Source organism: Lissotriton vulgaris, chromosome 7 (genome assembly GCF_964263255.1).
Source record: "Lissotriton vulgaris chromosome 7, aLisVul1.2, whole genome shotgun sequence".
Taxonomy (NCBI): domain Eukaryota; kingdom Metazoa; phylum Chordata; class Amphibia; order Caudata; family Salamandridae; genus Lissotriton; species Lissotriton vulgaris.
Genome location: NC_141695.1, coordinates 1,496,454,925 through 1,496,471,059, shown reverse-complemented (window position 1 = coordinate 1,496,471,059; position 16,135 = coordinate 1,496,454,925).

The following is a 16,135-nucleotide window of genomic DNA, read 5'->3' as shown; positions in this document are numbered from 1 at the left end:
AATTAAATGCTACAAGTGGGCCTGCAGCACTGTTTGTGCCACCCACTTAAGTAGTCCTCTCACCATGTCTCAGGCCTACCATTGCAGAGCCTGTATGTGCAGTTTACATTGCCATATCAAGCTGGTGAATTAAATATTTTTGCCAGGACCAAACCTTTCCTTTGTGTACATAAAAGCCACCCCTAAGGTGGACCCTGGACAACCTAGAGGGCAGGGTGCAATGTTTTTAAATGGCAGGACATGTACTTTAAAGTTTTACATGTCCTGGTAGTGAAAAACTCTCAAAGTCCTTTTTCACTACAGCAAGGCCTATCTCTCCCTTATGATAACATTATGATTACCTTATTACATTTTATAAATGAAATTTCCAATTGGGAAAAGATACAGCTTTGAAGTTTGGAGTCTCTGGAATCCAAATTTAAAATCCTAATTTATGGTGTAGTTGGATTTTAAAAACAATTCTGAAATTGCCACTTTTAGATAGTTGGCATTTTCTTACTTAAGCCATTCGGTACCTGCTGCCTGTCTTTAATCACATGTCTGAGGTGGGTGACAGCTGGGCTTTGTGTGTTCCTCCTAGACAGCCAAACACAATGGGCGCTTAGGTGTGACTTAAATAGGCCAACCTGGCAGGATGGAAGACAGGAGCAGGACCCATCTTTACCTACACCTTAATATGATGTGTCCTGACCCCACACAAACGGCTGCATAGCCCCCTGTAGTGAGTCTGGAGCCAAGGCAGGACCTCTGTGCACTTCAACGGCCTGTCTTTGAAGTCTCCCCCACTTGAAAAGGCCAAACTGGATATAGGTACTGGACATCTGACACCACCACCACTTGAGTACACTTCTGTACATGTGAAGACTCTGCCAGGAAGAAGGACTGCTGTACTGCTGAAAGGGTTGCCACTCCATAATACTGCTGCTTTGCTTAACTCCTGCTTTGCTGTGCTGACCTGCTGCCTGCTGCCCTCTTACTTGGGTGAAGGGACTAGTCCTGCATCACTTGAACCCAGAGTGACTCCAAAGACTAGCTGGCTGGGTTGCGAACTGGGAAGGACATGCTTGTCTTACTTCTAGAATTGATAACATTAAAACTATTGAGTTGGGTAGCACAACTCCAAATAATAATGGCAAGAGATGGCACTGGTGGAGAAGTGTGGCTCAATGGTTAGAGCGGCAGACCCTGATGCAGAGGTCTGGCCTGGGACCAGGGTTCAATACCCGCCTCAGCGGGTCTTGGGCTCAATTTCCTCGGACCTGATAATTCTCGCCTCGGTGCCTATTCCAATCATGTGTCCCACTCTGCGACTCTGGGCAATAGCTTGCTTAATCTCCACAACGGCCCCAAAAGCGCTGGGATGCCTGGTTTCACCCTGGGGGTGCCCAGGAGTGGACACTCACAGGGAAAACCAGGAAGGGTTCCTAAGTGGTATAGGTACAGCGCCGGGACACTGCCTCAGGGAAGTAGCTGTGCCCTCTATAAATGCCGGTACATTTACATTTAGATTTACTTCTTTGAATGTGTATATCTAGTCAATACTTATACTTGGTCACTAATAATATTTGAACTCCTAACAATTCTGTAATTTGCATATTATTCTCTGAGTCATGCAAGGGGATTTAAGTAGGTTATGAATATAGCTGAGTGTGGTAGACTGTGGAGTGGAGTGTAAAGTGTGACTAAGGAGAACATGTTATGGACTCTGGAGGGTGGCTGCAACATGATGAATTTGGAGAACATGCATTGGGAATTGTGGGGCAGGGGTTTTATGAAGACTGGAGAGTAGAATGTGGCTGAGCATATTGTGCAGTTTAGGTTGCTGGAAGTTGAGTGTGGTGAGTCTGAATCAAGTGTTAATAAAGAGAAACAATGAACCCTGAACTAATTAGATGTGTGATTTTTTGGAACACTGTAACACGATTTTGTCATAGAAATTCAGGAGCTATGACACAATCACCAGTTTGCAGGCATCAAGAAATAAATGTGCAAGACCCACATCTTTGACCCTTATCAGGCCATAAGCAAACATTTAGCACCCCTTAGGCTGATGGTCATTCAAAGACACCCGCTGTCTCCACCGTCTCATTTTCTTTACAGTGGACTGTCTAATGCTCCACTGCAGAATATTCCCAGTTTTGCTATAGCCACATAGATAATAGACCAATAAAAAAGCGTTTCTATAGGCTGGCATTCAATTTATGAGCATGACACAGGTAAATGCGATTCCAAAGGCAAAGAGCGTATGTTACTAACTGACTTTAGTGTTACTCATGCGAGAAGCATGTGACTGTCACCTGGACCCTTCTGCTCATTGTGGGAAATTGAAATACGCTGTTTGATAGCGGCATGTGCTAATAAAGTTTTAAACAGATTTTAATGTAATATTGTGAGAGTGATAAACCAAACGTGGTATATTTATTATATTGGTAGTGTCACTACATATTCTAGATTGGTTCTTCATTGTTGATGCTATGATATCATCTGTGTTCTGGTGTGAAGCTCACCTAACAGTAATCTTATTTTTTATTGATTGCTCTCTAATGGCTTTTCTGCCCACAGTGGGTGCAATAACTGGGTTCTTATCTTAGTACGTCAGACCCGATTTGCAAAGCTATTTGGGATCCATGGGTGAATATAACTACATTTGCAAGGGGTAAATCATATTCCTGATTTACAAATTGGAAAACTTTGGGATCTTCTTTTTACGTGGTATTTGCTCACATGTAATTTGCCACTCTGTATGTTAACACATTTACTTGATTCCAAGACAGAAATACTTTTCCTCCTCGTAAGTCTTCCTCGCCACAGTAATAACCCAATGAACCATCTTGCAGGCCAGACTTGTTTATGGTAATGTACTTTATTTGGGTGATGACAAGACCTCCGTCCACCGTCTCCAGCTTATTCAAAATGCGGCGGCCCACCTGCTTTTCGGTGCCTAGGTACACCTCGATTTCCCCTCTGCTTCATCAACTTCACTGGCTCAAGGTACACAAACGTATTGAATTGGGGGTAAATGAAGGGATTTGCTTTAGTTGTAATTACTAGCTTCTCTTTACTTGTTGGTGTCTCCTACCAATTGCTAATGTATCCTTAGATCCATTATTATATGCAGCTTGAAAATGTAATAAACTCTGTGTAAAAAAGAAAAAGAAAATGGGAGGCCGCTCGTTTTCTTACCTGGGCCCTGAATTGTGGACTTTTCTTTATAGTCAGGTTTAAGTCCTAGCTTCGAAATAACCTCAACCTAGCTAGTCCTGCTCAGTGCCGGGAAACCCTGTTGGGTAGCTGTGCCCTTTATAAATCTTTAAAATAAATAGATTAATAAAGCTTCAGCTCCCCCACAGAACCCTCCAAGCAAATTAGCACTCTAGCCTCCCCATCCCTCCCTAACATGGTTGACCTCCTTCACCCCTAACTTGCCATAAGAAGAGGCACAACCCACCCCACTTCCTTGTTTTTTTTTTGGTTCTGCTTTGCAGACTCTTCAAGCAAGTCACAGGCAAGAGGGGCAAAGTCACGCTGTAGCAGACCCAGGGTCGCAGTACGAAGCCCTGCTGTGAGGGCTTGACGCATCAGGCATTCCGGGCATAATGTAATTTGCAGAGGAATTCAGATGCTTGGATAATGCTCTGCAGTGTGCACGCTGTTAGAGTGTTTTAGTCACTTAGCAACTGGCGCAGTCATCACTGTGTTTTTCATGACACCTTTCTTTATTGATCGACCAATTTAAACCTGGCTCCTTTGGGGTGATTTTTGTGCTTTTAACGAGCGTGTTTCAAGATGGAGAATGCAGATGAGACTAAACTAGTGTACAAACTCAGGCGGAGCCCCCTTCATTGCACGCCATACAGCAAATGATCCAGGGTGCAGTGGCTGCTGTTTTTAAGGAGCATGAGGGCCCTTCATCACCTAATAAGCAGCATATCGAGCCTTCCACCAGGAGAGGAGGATGATCTCAGGGGCTGTTATGTGCAGGGGCAGGAGCTTGAGGAGGTGCTGCAGCATATCACTCTGACTGAATTTATTAACTGTTCAATTAATTAAAATCATTAGAGTAAGAAAGAATAAAACTGGTGAGTAAAACAATGATCACATTAAAACTATAAAGACTGCTGGTTAAAAAGTTTTTTGTTCAAGTACTATAACCCCTCTCCGTTGCACCCACTCGGACCGTCAGCCCCGGGTCTTTATCGTAAGTCCTTGCACCAAGTTTCTTAGATACTTTCGTAGGCCTTGGTGGTTTTCTCCTACAGAGAGCCATTGATGTGGTGCGATTTCTTTAGGGCAGATGGATAGAATCATGGCTCATTTGAGGGGAGGCTGCCTTGATCCCCTTATTGTACCACGCTGGTGGCACTGGTTTGTTTGTGATCGTTTGCGGTCTTTAAAGCCATTCAAATCAGATGAATGAATTTCCCAAGACTCGCCAAGGTCATCGTGGTTATTCTAGAAAAGCACAAGGCTGATGCTTCGCCGCATGTCTTGATTCCCTTGATGTTGCAGGCTGGGCGGAAAAGACGACGGCGTTCATTCGCAAGGTCAGGGGCAGCAGCATGAAAGGTGAAGCCAGGATTCCCTTTTGTAGGGGCACAGTCTGCAGCTTGTATTTTCCCCATTACAAGCCCATGTGGGGTTAAATTCAGTGATTCCTAGAGTACACAGTCTCATAGAGAAGATTTTAGTTCTGGCTTGTGGTGTCAGGGCCTCATTCAGGTAGGGTTGTGCCTTGACTACCATGTAGGAACTATTCAGCGGGTCTAGGTGGGGGCTATAGCGTAGGGATTTAAGGTCCAGTTTGAATAAGATTTTCAGAACTTGTCTGTTTATGGCTTTATTCCATGCATTTAGTGATATTTCTGGCAGTGGTATGCTATTTTCCTCGATCTTTAGAATCTTGAGTGCTTTGCCAAGACTGGTGTACCATGCTGATCTTGGCCCTTCGAAGATGGCTCTCAATTAATATCTTCGGGAGTTTGTTGGGGCCCTTTTAATCCTTAAGTATGATTTTATAATCTCCCCTTGGCACATCAAGTCTGGCCTAACCAGGCCTAGCTCCAATCTTAGTCTTGACTTCCTTGCCGACTTTGGGATAGAAAAGACTGATTTGTATGCTTTGGATTGGATTGCGGTGAGAAGGGCATCCTACGTCCCCGGAAAGGCCTGGTGGCCATAGCTGATGGCTGGCAGCAATTTTGCTTTTAATGCAGTTAATATTAGTCCGGCTGTGGGGCTTATCAGATGTAAGCTCAGTTGCTTTAAAAGGAATATCACCTTATTGGCCTTGGACGACTGCTGTTTCAGATGGACATTTGCATTGGTCCGTTCCGTAAACCAAACCCCTAGGTAGTTATACTCTGCCACTGTACTGATCTGCAGATATCCCATTCGCCACTGTGCTTTCTTTTTCAGATGTTAGCTCTCAAAAATGACGACCTTAGTTTTCCCTTGGTTTACTAGAAGGTTGTTATCTTTGTTGAATTGATTCAACGCATTTAGGGATCTCTGTAGGCCCACCCTCATGTGGTCCATTACAGCTGTGTCGTCGGCATATTGTAGGACCGGCAGCCTCATGCTGCCTAATCTCGGTGCTACTAAGCTGGCGCCTTTCAAGGCATCCCCCAAATCCGCTGTGTACAAGTTAAAAAGGATGGGCGCCAGCACGCATCCTTGTTTCAGCCCGTTGTTTGTTATTATTTTAGGGGACACTGTACCAGCGCTGGTTTTAACCTGCACCCAGGTGCCATTATAAAGTGATCTGATTGCCTTCAGTAGGTTTGGCGGAACGCCCCAATTTTCTAGTTTCCGCCATAGCCTACTTCGTACCACTTTATCGAATGCTGTGCTGTAATCAATGAAGCAACAAAAGAGGGGAGGGTTTTTATTCTTTATTGCTTCAGTTGCTTGGTGCGCTAATGCCAGGATATTATCCATTGTCGATGCTTGTGGTCTGAAGCTAGTCTGATAGCAGGGTATGATGCTTTTTCCTTCGGCCCATGTCTCCAGGTCCTTCAGTATGAGGCGGGCGTAGGCCTTGGCTTCTATGTCAAGAAGAGCGATGAGCCTATAATTCGATGGCTTTAGACGATCTCCCCTTTTAAAAATTGGGACTAATATGGAGCCCCTCCATGAGTCGGGGGTTATTGCTGTTGTTAAGGAATGGTTATAAAGAGGAGTAAGGACAGATGCCCAAAAGTCGGGGGCCTTTTTAAAAACCTGGGCCGGTATCCCGTTTGGTCCAGGGGCCCCATCATTCTTCATGTTCTTAAATATCTTAATAACCATATTATGGTTTATCTGGGCTGACAGGGTACGGCGCATCTCTGCCTGGTCTTGCAAACCCCTATTTCGGGGGCTAGAAGTTTTTTCTTCGATCATTGCCCTGGGTAGGTGGAGACAGTTCGTCCCACAGTTAGAATCTTCAGTACTGCATGTGTTTACATGGGCAATTGAATATAGCTGCTTTACGTAGCCACCATAAGTGTGGCAGGGTGTACTCAGACGTGAGTCCCTTGTTCACTTTGCCACTGGATTCAAGCAAGCCGGGCTGAAGAAGGCTGGAATGCCAGAAACCGGTCCTCGGAAGCTTGTTTCCGGTCCAGGGAAGACATGGCTTGGCAGTTCGGGCTGCACTGTTCCCATGAGGCACAGGGTCAGACTGATTTGCATACAGCCATGTCTGAACTCGGGTGGCAGAGTGGGCTAAAGAACGGTGATGGATTAAACCCAGATCTTTTGACTGGGTGTGAGTGTTTGATTGATTCAGATGCTCCGTCCATCACCACCCCCCTTTTGTACCGCTTTACGTAGACGAGCCAATCTTGCTCTCCCACCCCCTTTTCTCTTTCAGCACCTCTGCTGCTTAGCCGGTTTATGTGTCTTCATAATCCTGCTGAGTTCTTCTGTTTGAGCAGGGAGAAAACTTTGATCCATTCCCTCTCCACGTGAGCATTTTTGTGTTCCCACCATTTCTTTCTTAGGGCTGCCCTCAATTATGCAATCGATGTCCCATCTGTTTGTCCGCCCCCTCTTTTCTTTATTACTAGTTCCTTACGCAAGAGGCGTTTGGTCTCACGTATGTCCTTGGTTGGACGGATGATTCCAGCTGTTAGTTTCTTTTTGGGCCTGGAGCATTGTGGCTGGGTATGGCCCAAGTTTGTTTATATCTAATCAACTATGGCCGCCCTTATTTTTATCGGTGAAGACGGAATTGCTGGTATCTCCTCCTGCTTTAGGTCCAGCCAGTTTTGAAGTTTTGCTCCTGTCTCGTCTGTCCATCTGATTCTCTTTAGGAGGCTGTAATTTTCGTCCCCTCTGGACTCTCCGATGGCTTGGAACTTAAGGGCCGCTGGAACTTCTAGCTTGAAAACTGCTATTAGTGGCCTGTGATCGCTTTCCGACCTGATCTTGACTGTAAAATCTTCCAGACTGGCCGCCATTACTTCGCTGACCATGATATAGTCGATCCTCGAGATGTCCCGGAAGGTCGGCTGTAGTGCCCGCCATTCGAGTATCTTGCTTTCACAGCGTACGTTGAAGATAGCTTATGATTGCCGAATAAGTCATGAAAGGGTGCAGCCCTTCCCGTCCCTCGATATGGGGATGCTGTATTGTCGAGGTCCTTCAAGTTAAAGTCCCCGACTAAGATTACTTGATGATTTTTGTATTTGTTTAGGAGGCTGTTGATTTCCCTTGTCGATGCCTTCAACTGATCTTTCATGGTGGTTTGAGCTGGATTGACATAGCAGTTTATTATTAGGAGGCGTCTTGGCTGTAGTGTGTGTTTCAGACCTTCTATTTGTAGGGCTTGCAGCCCAGGTAAATTTAGGTTTATTCCAGTCGCTACGAGGGGGCTTGCGTTTTTTATATAAACTGATAGACCGCCGGAGGGGCGACCAAAGAGGTTCTTCTTTATTGCTGGCACTTGATGTTCATAGAACCCTGCCAATGGTGTGCTAGATAATGCCCAGGTCTCTTGGAGGCAGAGTATGTCTCCTGTTTCCAGGAATAGCCTCAGGTTGTTATTCTCTGCGATCTTGCTGCTCCCTGCGATGTTCCATGAAATTAGTGTTAAGTTCTTCTTAGGAAGAGGTACTCCCTTTGTTTCACTCCTGCCGGGCCTTGGCTTGCTGTTGTTAGGAGCGATTCTGTGTTCTTCCCCAGTTTCCAGATTGATCCAAGAGGGAAGGGATGGCACTAATAACCCTTTGGTTGTTTTGACATGCGATCTTGAGTCCTGTGTAGTCCTTATGTCTCTTCCCTGTATTCTCCCGGAGTCCTGATCTATTTTTCCCCTGCAGGACTGACCAGGGGCCCATATCCCCCTTGTCTGGAACAAGAATGTATGGGTATTTTGGGTTGGGAAGATTCTGAGCCTTGATGCCCCATTCGGCAAGTTGTATGGAGTTGTTCAAAATAGCTTGTGCAGTTTCCTTTTTCTTCAAACCTAATATTGTTGAATTGCCGTGTGTGTCGCCCTTCATGCTCAAGCATCTCACCCACTCTATGTCCCCCGTTTGTAGCTTGTCTAGCACGGCAAGGTGCTTAAAAAGGCGAAGAATATTGCACCTGTTCAAAATATTATGCTGACCCGTGCTACAGAATCTCAGGGTGAGGACTTTGTCATGGATGGCAGTGAATGAATGAATGAATGAAAAGCAATTTATAACGCACAACTTTTCCCAACGGGCGTCAAGGCGCCTAACCAAACAATTATACCAAATAAAAGAAACAGAGAAACATACTACTGATAGGCCTCAATGAAAAGCTGCGTTTTTAATGATTTCCTAAAAAGGGCCAGAGAGGGTTGTGCTTTTAACTCGGAAGAGAGTTCATTCCACAGTATGGGGGCCATGGAGGAGAAGGCACTTCCACCCCATCTGACTCTATTTGTTTGAGGAACAACTAGGAGATTCTTAGAGGCAGAGAGGAGCCTTCTGCTCGGGATGTAGGGGACCAGGAGAGAGCCAATGGCTTCTGAACCTCCACCTGCCAGGGCACTGAAGACCAGGCATAAGATTTTGAAAGTGATCCTAAGATGAATCGGGCTCCAGTGCAAACTCTTCCTAGCAAGAGTAGCACAGGAGGTGTTAGAAACGCCCAGAACAAATTTGGCAGCCGAATTCTGAACGTTATGGAGGCGTAGAATCAGGCTCTTATTGATTCTGGGATACAATGCATTACAGTAATCTAACCATGATGCCAGAAGGGCCACCACAGTCTGTTTACGAGCTTGGGGGGAAAGATAATGGGCTATTTTTCTAAGAATCTTGATGACTCCCCAACAGGTGGACACAGTCCGGTTAACCTGTTGCGTCATGGCCAGTGCAGTATTAAAAATCACTCCCAGATTGCGGGCTGATTTAACAGGCATAGGACATGTTCCCAGGGAAGGGGGCCACCAATCACTGGACCATATGTTTTGATCTTTGCCGAAGATCAAGACCTCGGTTTTCTCTCCGTTCAGCTTCAGTGACCGTTCCTGATGAATAACTCTTTTTGTTCCTCCCTAAATTTTGTGCCACCTGGATTAATCCGATATTTGGGCTTCCTTGTTTGCTTGTGGCAGGTCTGACTTTGGATTTGAGCTCTGGCTGTTGCTGTACCTGGTGCTGGGCTGGTGCCCGGGGCTTTGCTGTAGTGGTTTTATATCGTCCAGCGGTGGCAGTGATATTGACCAAGATTGCTGTATACTTTTCTCAGCTGGTGCATGACTTATGTCCTCTGACGTATGGTGTAGTGGTTTTTTATCATCTGTCAGTGGCAGTGATTTTGGCCATGATTGCGGTACCATTATTACAGCTGGTGCATGGCTTGTATCCTCTGACTTTTGGCTCCCTGGGGAGTGTCCTGTTCTTAACTGCAGTTTTTGACCTGTCGCATGTGGATTACTTGTGGCGATTAGCTGTTTTTGCTGTTCAGCTGGAGGCAAAATCGTGTCAAAAGCATTTGTGCCCCAGTTCTTAATTGTGAAAATTGGATAAAGCTGGCTCACTTTGGGGTCCCCTTGTGGTGGTCTGCCGTCAATCTTCCTTAGCTGCAATTGTCTTCCTCTTATTTTGTTTTTTTTCTGTTGTTTCTTAATCTTCTTTTTTTCTCTTTTTGACAGCAGGCGTTCAGGGACGGCGATTTTGCAGGGAGTGAGTTCTTTTAAGTCAGATTCCCTGTCATCAGGAACTTCGATGCTCTCTGTTGCACTGCTTTTTGGGCTTTGTATTCCATGTACCATTTTGGCATTATACGGAGAGGCCTCACTCCTTTGTGCTTCTTTTTGCTCCAATCCTGCAGGTAACCTTAAGCCGAGATCGATTGATTCCATTTGTCTCACTCCTAAAGGGTAGCCACTTCTTGGGGTCCTATCATCTGAGTTGCTTGGCAGCCGTGATTCTTTGAACATTCTTTACTATATTGGCCAGGATCTCAGGAAGTAGCGCCCATTTATCCATGAGAGTTGAGCAGGAACAGGAGCATTCACCTCGGTAAGATAGCAAGTTCTGGTCGATCCTCTTTTCCAACTCTTCCACTCTAGAGCTTATGTCAACTAGGCGGCCAGCAATCGATTGCTGAAGATCGATTTAGACTTCCATTTTGGTTGACTGCCATAATAGAGCTTTGTTAGTGTCACTGTTTCATTCTGGCCTCAGTGACAGCCTTCTGGGCTGTCATAAAATGTGCAGTGATCTACTTTTGCATTGGTGGCCCGCAGAGACCCTATTTGTTGAGTTTGCCCCCACCCCAGCAAATTTGGGGTCAGTTCTAGTGTTCTCTCGATTTTATCTCCTAAAGTTTGAAGAAACGAAGATGTAAGCTCCCCTACCACTGGTGAATCTAAGTGTTGAGCAATTAGTTGCTGTCGGCTGCTTGTGGGGGATGGCGCTGGTACTATGCTCTTCATGCTCTTACTAGCCGAGCTGTGATCATGATCTTTTGACCAGTGGATTTGCACCCTTATCACTGCATCGTCCCCAGCTCCTCTTGGTGCAGTTGCGTGGTCCGAGTCATTAGTAACGTTGATGGCTTTATCTATGGGTGTATGAGAATTTTGTACGCTGGGTATTTCGTTTGATTGTATACCTTTATGTTGTTTGCGCTCTGGTTGACCCAGTTCCTGTTTATTGCTATATTCCAGGTGAGGCAGTGAGCCTTCTCTGGGTACGGCAGTGTAGATTGGGGGTTGACTAGTGCTACTTTCTTGCATGGTACTCGCAATGCCCCCTTCCCCTGGTATGTTCTCGGTTACCTGCTCCTGCCTACCCTGGTCGGTATTGGCAGTGCCTGTCCTAAAAAAGTTTCTAATTGACCCCATTGGTTCTGCATCTTGAGGCAGTTCATTTAGATTTTCTGTGAGTGATTTACTCCTGGTGATCCTTTTAATAGGCAGGCCCCTATTGGAGGGGTCCTCACCGGTCTTATGTTGTCTGGCCTTTCTTTTGGGTCCCATTTTACTAAGTTTCACTCAGGGAGAATGCTAATAGCTTGGCTAACTTGCCCATTGTTATTATTTTCTTTGTTCACGTTTGAGACTGAAAGACTGGTGTGATGTGAATCTGGTGATTAAGGGGCGGTATGTTCCTTAGTTTTGTGTGCAGGGTTTTCCCGATTTAATTGTCGTGAACGTGCGTAGTTTTTAACAGTCCCCTCGACTTATGTCGTCCGTAGTTGACCACCTGTTGTTCTGGATGCTGGAAATATCTAATATTGGCTTAAGGTTGAACTTAACAGTGCTGCTGAATCGGCTTGAGTCGGCTGGGGCAAAATCGGTGTTGGCTGTTGTTTGGCTCTGCAGCTAGGTGCCACAAGTGAAACTGTACCCCACTATTTTGTTGCTGCTGGGTATTCAAGCGAAGCGTCTATCCACTGGTCCCTATGGATGCGAAATTGCCCCTCGCTGGCTGGCTGAGGATTGAGGCGCCAGGGGGCGTAGTGCTAAGTACTAGGATCTTGTAGGAGCATGTGGGAACTAGTGGGGCGAGCAACGATGCGTGTGGCGCACCGGGTAGTCATAGGCATGCCTCCATTATCCCTTTTGGGAGTGCTTGCCCCTTGTTTGAGTGTGCTGCTTTGCCTGCCTGTAAAAGAAATGGAGCTCTGGAACAGGCTCTCCTGTGCTCACTTCTGCGCTCCACTGAATGGTCTGTGACTGCTCCTCGAAGCTCCTTGCAGATGGCGCTCTCTTGGGTTGTTGGTTGGTTGTGACGTCTTTCACCATGCACAGAGTGCCCTACAATGTGGTGTCGTCCGTGTGGAGGGGCAGCTACCAGCGGAGTCCCGTTAGATAATGCCTGGGAACTCAGGGACCACACTGCGCTAATGCTGCCCGCCTCCTACTGCCGCAGCTCGGATGCGCAGAGGTGGCTGGGCTCCCACGAAGCAAGGCAAACAGATGGCTAGGTCTGGCTAATTGGGGAGAGGCAGCCCCCAAAAGTGGCCCCTCAACCCCTCAGCCACCTCGTCCGACTTGTGGCCAGAACACCACTCTCTGTGCTCTGGCAGCAGGACCCCTGGTTCAGCGGGAGAGGCAGCAAGAGTCAGATCAGAGGGGGGGGCAAGCAAGGGAGACAGCCGGTCAAAGCCCCCTCCTTCCACGCAGCCTTGTTTCCCAGGCTCTTAAGCTGGTGTTTTTCGGCCGCGATTTCGGCTGCGATTTTCGGCCGCGGTGCGCGGCTCTTCCTGCTCTTCTCTGTTTTGTGCCTGGGATGATTGTCAGGTATAGTCTGCAGGGGTGCGGGGGTGATTAGTAGGGGCCCTAGCTGATAGCTGAAGCCGCTGGCAGTATGGGAGTGTTTTACGCGTCCCCCGCTCCTGCTCCTACTCCTGCTGCCGCTCTGCTGCTACTCTGTTGCTGCAGTCCGGAGGTCCGAGCGGAAACACGCACTGGATCACTGGATTCTGGATTCTCAGGCAGCAGATCCAGTATGTACTGCTGCAGCATATCAAAGATAATCTATCTTTCTCTGTGTCCCAGGTGGAGGAGGAATCAGAGGATTTCTTCATGCTTTACCAAAGGCGTGAGCCTGAGTTTCTCCCTCTGCATCCTTCAATAAAAAAGGTGATGGACAATGAATGGCAGGACACAGGCAAGCCTTCCTTTCCACAGTACTTGCCTAAGTGGTATGCCATTCAGGACTTCGCAATGGATTTTCCAGTTGCGGTAAAGGTAGACTCCTTGATGGCTGGGTTGTCTTCGCAGGGGGTTATCATTTCAGAGGACCCCTCCCCTTCAGACCCGATCGACAAAAGGGTGTTGTCGGCAGTCAAGAGATCTTATGCTGCGGCTAACTTCTCCATTAGGGCCTCAGTTTATCTCTCCTACACTTTTGTCCCTCATGTTAAGTTTAAAAAGCTGTCTTTGCAGGAAATCCTTCTTTTGCTGGTTTGGGGAAAAGTGTTGGTATCTTTGAATCTGCTTGATGCCTATCTGCACATGCCAGTTCATCAGCGGTTCCTCAGGTTCTGTGTAGATCCTAAGCATTTTCAGTTCCAGGTACTACCTTTTGGATTGTCCTCAGCCCCACGGGGTTTTGTGAAAGTATTGCCCCCCCACCCCCGGTTGGGCTCATCCATAAATAGGGGATTCAGGTGTTCCCTACCTTAATGACTGGCTGATTTCTGTCTCTTCTCTTTTTCAAGTGGACTCTGCATGTCCAGAGGCTCTGCGATATTCTAGAGGTCCATGACTTTCTGATCAACCACGAGAGGTCACATGTGGTTCCCACCCAGGACCTGGTGTTCAGTGGGGGTCACCTGGACATGGTCAGGGGGCAGGTGTTTCTGCTGGCGGACAGGAGAGCGGCCTTAAAGAAGGAACTGGGTTGCCTGCTCAAACTGAATTCAGCCTCAGTGCATTGGTGGTTGAGATTACAGGGCTTGATATCAGCAGTAATTAATGTGTTACCATGGGCTTGGTTGCACATGTACACGTTAGTGAACCATCCCCTGTCCAATTGGTCCCCTTGTTCTGCGATTTATGATCTTCCGATGGTGGTTTCCCCTCAGCTCCGGGTATCCATCTTGCAAGAGGGATTTCCTTTTAAGTCTCCTCCTACTTTCCACTTTGGATTCCTGGTCTGTTCAGGGGAAGTGGGATCGCTTGCAGGCTAGTTGTTCTTCTAACGTTAAGGAGCTGAAGGCTGTTCAGTTGGCTTGTCGGGAATTTGGATCGGCCTTCGGGAGCGTTACATGGTGGTCCGGACGGACAATCAGGTGGTAATGAGGTATCTCAATCACCAGGGGGGTTGCCGGTTCAGTCCCTGTGGCTCCTGGCTCAGAAGATTCTGACCTCTTGAGAGAGCAATGTGCTGTCTCTGCAGACTGTGTACCTCCTGGGGAGGGAGAATTGTGCAGTAGAATGCCTGAGCAGGCTCTTCCCACTCATGACTTAGATCTCTTTGTCGACTGTGGTGTTCCATGTGTTGCAGAAGAGGCTTGGGTGTTGGAAAGTGGACTTATTTGCGGACAGGGGAAATGCTCTCCTGCCCGCTTCTGCAAAATTACTCCTTGGACGGCGGTGTGGCAGATAGAGGGATGTCATTCAGGTAGCCAGCAGGCCTCCTTTATGCATTTCCATTGATCCTATTATTTGCCAGGGTATTGAGCAAAATACACCTTGAAAAAGCTTTAGTACTGTTGGAGGTGCCATGCTGTGTCCGGCACCCGTGATACCCTCTTACTGAGGTAGCTTGCGGTTTAGGAGTTTCGGGTGATTACAGACCATTTGTACTCTGTGAGGGGTCCCTCTCCACCGGCAGGTGTTCTGCAGGGCTCCATCTTCAGGCCTGGCTACTTAGAGGGTGGCTAGTTGTCTAGGGGTTGCTGTGCAAAAGTGGTTCACTTGATTCAGAGCTCCAGGCATCCGGCGATTCTACGGTATTATTCCAAACATTGGCTGTTGTTTTCTGGGTGGTGTGTCACTACGGGGCTGGACTCTGATTCTGTGGATCCGATCAGGATCCTGGATATTTTTCTCTGATGGTTTTTCATTGGGCCTGACGCCCTCTATTCCTCGGGCTCAGTGGGCGGCTTTGCGAAGTCCCCATTTGGATGAGTTAGATCCTTTGGATTCCTGGTTGACGCGTAGTTTCAATCTTCAGAGTCATTGGGTGATTTGTCCTGCCCTGGCCTGGGATCTCCCCTTGGTGTTGCAGGTGCTACAAGCTGCTCCCTTTGAACCTTTGGGAGAGGTTGACATCAAGTTCTTAACCATGAAGGTTGTTTTTATGGTGGCCATTGTGTCGGCTGGGAGAATTGGGGAGTTGGGGTCCTTTTTACGGTCTCCTCCTTTCTTGAAGGTGTTGCCAGACTGCATTGTCCTGCGGTCTGATCCGAAATTCTTGCCCAAGATCCCTTCCGTGACTAATTGTTCCAGGTAGCTTGTGCCGCCTACTTTTTCACCTGAGCCTCGGTCTGGGGTCGACATAGTTCTACATCTGTTGGATGTATGAAGGGCGGTGCTGGTGTATCTGGAACAAACCTTGGATTTTTGGAAATGTGATAGTTTGTTTGTCACTTTTGGCACGGCAAGGACTAATCATAAACCGTCTATTTTCCACTTTGAGGAGGTGGATTAAACAGACTGTCCTTTGGCGTATCAGTCTCAGGTGTCGGAGGGTTCATCCAGAATACAGGGGAGGCCTACCAGTAGTATTTCTGTCTCCTGGGGTGTTTTCAAGGGGTGTCTGTAGAAGACATTCATAAGGCTGCTACATGGGCTACTCCTTACATGTTCATGGACCACTATATGGTGGTGTTGAGAAGTTCAGCTGCTGGGGATTTTGCGGCAGCTGTTCATCAGGCTGGCATTGACTGTTGATTAATTGTCACTCCCGTTGCGCAGCTGTTTTTTCCCTCTATTTGCTCTTTGTATTAAACTGTGTTTGTACCATGCATTTTCGTTTCTGGTATTTTTTGGTGATTGTAAAGCCTCTTTGGCTTTAGTACATGGCCACTGTGTTATTACTGTGGCGAGGAAGACTTACAAGGAGATAATGCCCTGGTTACTTACTGGTAATCTTCATTACTCCATATGTAGTCTTGCTCGCCACATGGGTTTCTATCCCACTGTTCCTTGTTGTGGTATTGGCTTCATGTTTTTGGTACTGAGGCTTGGTAGAGGAACAGGAAGTTGGGTGGGTTG